Below are 4339 nucleotides of genomic sequence, written 5' to 3'. Positions count from 1 at the left end.
ATTGCGCCTCCATTCACACCTCGCCAGTTCTACCACAACACAAAATTCATTTCTTTCCAATTTGGAATTAAGCATGTATAACATCGAATGATAGGGTCGTACATTACTCTTAAATGATTTTTTAAAAGCAAGCCGACACCCACTATTCCTAATTTATATTCTTCTTGGAAAATTTACGAAGAAAAGTTAAAGATCTAAATGCGTGCAACGGAAGGACATGTTTAAAGAAAATCGTATCATAAATTAAAGAAAACAATGGATTCTAACTAAAGTTAAGTTACGGATTGAACCCAAGGTGGAATCAAATCGGGGATGTGTTGTGGTAATAGGTTCGATTCCCGGACCAATTGTTTATTTTGTGAATTTATAACAAAGTATGTTGCGTTGTTGTACAGGTTTTTATATTCTGCAATTTCTCCTTTTTCTAACATTTTTCGTACAGTCCATTTTTAGCCTTTTTTTTTATCTTGAGTCAGAAATACTCAATTTAGAAAACTTGGCGCGATCGCAATATTTCTCATTACTCCTGTCAGAGGAAGTAACAAAAGGGAGAGAATGTGACGGTGGTCGGAGAAAGAGGAATATCCGGATTTTTGTGGCGGCCATCAATTGAGTGGGAAGAATGCAGTGTGAATTAGGTTAGTCAGAATATTAAAATGAAACTTAATGTGAACATAAAAATTCCAAGAGTAATAATGAGGGATATGGAGGTAATAAGGAAAAAAAGGGAGATGGAGAGGATGGGGGTAGAGAGTCGCCTAAGCTGGCCCGCCTCTTCTGCACGGCTCCGGTGTAAAATGCCAATTACCGAGCCTGTAGGGACGGTCCGGGCACCCTGGGAGGCGCAAACTCAATTTTCTGTAAACCTCACTTACTGCCGGCTCTAGAGTTGTACCCTGTAGGCGAGCAGTCTACCAGGGCTGCAGACAGCCAGATCTTCCTTCAAACTATTACCTCTTTGCGTTGCTACAGAGATATAATTGAGCCTTATATAGTCACTTAGCTGACCATAAAAGCATTTGATAACGCTCGGTTGCAGCCAAATATTAACTGTGCATCTGACTTTGAGTCAGATATACAATACGAGTATGCCTTGATGTTTGCGGAGACATAAACACATGTTCAGTAGAAATTGATGGCAGTGTAGATGCGCCCCAAAAAGTGCATTATGGTTGGCTAAACCACCTAGTTCCTCTGACCTATTTCCTCTTCAAGCCGTAATGTACAAGCGTTAATTCTGTCAGGCGGGTAAACCCGCAGGAAGCGTAGAACCAGTTTCTATTCCATGTCCTCTTATAGGAGAGTATCCAGTGAAATTTCAGAAATGCATCCATTGGAATTACTGGAATGAAATAGAGCAGGATTTGACAAAGTTTGGGTCGCGTTACGAAATTAGCTCATTTAAGTTCATTTCTTTATTCAACATTTGTTTCAGGGCACAGCCCCTTCCAAAGAGTTGGAAGGTACCATCATAACCACCCGATGTACATTACAATTTGTGAGAGTGTTTGACTGTATGTGCTTGTATAACTAACCAAGTATACATGGGACCCAAATGGAATAAATTGAGATGATATTAAATACAAATACATTAATAAGAATCAAAATTTATGCAAACAAAACTCAATGCATACAAGAAATTTTCATAAATATTTTTCAAAATTAATTTATTTGTAAATTTTATTCAAACTACTTTACCTAGCTTTTGATGAATTAATATTTCTAAAAATAATGTTTAATTTTCATTTTCATTTTAGAACGTTTGCCACTAAACACTGATTGTTCCTTGATTGTCAGTGACCAAGTGAGAGATTCGATCAGGTAGAAGTCCAGTTATTTTCCTGAACTAGCAAATCTCCAATTATTGTAGGATTATTTGTATTGCTCTAGTTCTTCAAATAATTCTCAATTAGCAGACCACAAAGATTTAACCTGTTTGACTCGGCCAAATAGAACGCGACGGCATTGAAAGTAGCAATTCCAATATTTGGATACGAATGGTTTACCAACTCGTAGAATGGTGCCACTGTTTTACATTTAGAGCCTACTGCTACTGTTCACAATATAGTTCGGTTTCCTGGCATCAAAATAAGATCTGCAGAAACTCCGTCACGCATAAGTGTCTTCAAGCTAATCTTCCCAACGCAGAAGGTAATTAAATAGTGAGGTAGAATATGTGACATTCGGACGTGTAGAGCAAAGCAGGAAGCAGTGCTTTGTTGAAGATGGAAATGCGATTGCTGGGTGAGGCGCATGTTTATTCCGGTGGGTTGCATAAAAACTAACAGCGGCTGTTCATCGGGCCATGACTCCTACATTGTGGCCAGATTAATGGAAAAACTGGAAGAGCAAGGTGCGGCAGAGGTGTTCGGCGATATCTGTGGCCGCCCAGTTGCCCTCAATATTGGAATAATATCGCCGGGTCGCAGTAACAGTCACCATAAACCGCCAGCCTTTGTACATTTGTTGAATACAGTCTGCTTGAATACTGTATTTTCGGCAAACAAATATGTTCAATGGCTCTAGCTTACAAAATAGGGCTGGGGTACTTAATAGCAGTTTAAAGGGATGATATCCACAGGGCTGATGGCCCAGTCAAGTAACTGGATGGCTGACACCATTGAGAAATTAGTGACGTAGCCAAATCTAAATGCGGTTTAGTGCTCGCAGTGACCTTACAACATGATTTTACCGACTCGCTAATTCCATACGCTCAGCTCTTCGGCAAAATCTATCCTAATCGCATTTTATGTATTTGTATATTTCTGATAACTTATATAATCAACAATTGCAGCTATCCATTTATTGAAAAATAAATAAACCTAAAGCGAGTGTAAGAGAAGTGGGGGGAAGTTACTGTGGTGGCATGGGTTGGCCTTGTCTGCTAAGGAGGAAGGAAGGAAGGTGGTGATATGTGGCTTAGTTCGAGCAGTGGTGGCTAGAGAGCAACGCTCGCCACTCTATTGCATTACTGGATCTCACGAGAATGCGCCAGGTGCGGTGTGTCGGTCTCGCCACTAAAGCCTCAATATTTATGTCGTGCAGAGTTGGCGTCAATGTTCATCACCCTCCAGTTACATTGTCCCTTCCCGGCCAAATTGAATCTACTGCCTGTCCCCAGCACTAACCACATTCCGCTGCCATCACAAAAAGGAAGCTGAGAGGCGTATCTGGAGGCATTGCTGGGAGCTTGGACTGCTTTACTGGGCCTTCATCTCTTTACCTCCACCTCCTCCAATATCCAAATTAAATAGAAGAGACATTTTTTCCTACCTAAGACGGAAACTCTGTTCTCTTTTAACTAAATCTTTTAGCAAAAAGTCTTGTGTGAACATCCTCACGACGTTCTCTGCCAAGAATTATTGCATTCACTTACTAACCATGATTTAGTTCGAACGTGTCACATTTCCTAAATTCATAAACATTTTGCCAAAGAGCTGAGCATATGGAGTTAGCGTCTCGGTGAAATCGTAAGGTCATTGCGAGTACTAAACCGCATTTAGATCCAGATCTACGTCACCAATTAGTTTCTCAAAATGGCAGTAACTCGATAGTCCACAGCAGTCTTCTTAACTCTAGGTCGGTCTTCAGGCCGACTGGCTATTCGAGAGGCAATAAATTTCATTTCTCGTATGATCTCCAGCTGCCACAAATATTAACCCCGTGTTTCTAAATCTTTCTGGTTGGTATTGAAACTTAGAAGGGTTTGAGGTTAGGAGATATTCTATCGAAGGAGAGATTCAGAACCAGAATCGTCTACAGCACCTCGTACGGCCTTGATGTGTTTCTCTAAGTCTGGGGTAGATAGGAATGTGGCCCTACATGAGCCGAATCATCACGGCAAGGTAATATCCTGGCACTTGAAAATGTGAGAATTTCACAATTATTTAATTCGCAAGCGCATTAGATACAATTTCGTGGTGAGGCCATTTAACAGGTGACAGAGGTGCGTAACTTTGCCACTCTGTGTTATTGCAATTCGCAAGAACATGAAATTAAATTTATTTTCCTTAGATAAATATAGTGTGTGTGTAAGATCAGCAATAAATAAGACAGGTGCGCAGTGGGGTGCGTAAGATTGTCTAGCCGGGGGTTGGTACGTTGTTATGGTAAACTGCCGGCACGTGACCAACATCCTCTATCTCCAGCTCGCCTTTTTTTTTAACCCAACTTTAAAACTCACATTAAAGAGGGTGTCTAGCTACACTAGTAGCCGACTCACTTTCATTTACAACCTTCCAATCTCGCTATAACCATAGCTGCTAGGTTTATAACTTCACTTATCTCACGGCTTATTTATAATGATCAAAATATCTGTGACCCTTGTATTGAAATAAAA

The sequence above is a fragment of the Rhodnius prolixus genome, unplaced genomic scaffold (assembly GCF_049639745.1).
Source record: "Rhodnius prolixus isolate KJV_2025 unplaced genomic scaffold, Rpr scaffold_6, whole genome shotgun sequence".
Taxonomy (NCBI): Eukaryota; Metazoa; Arthropoda; class Insecta; order Hemiptera; family Reduviidae; genus Rhodnius; species Rhodnius prolixus.
The sequence above is the reverse complement of the archived record's forward strand: the minus strand, read 5'-3'. Positions refer to the sequence as shown.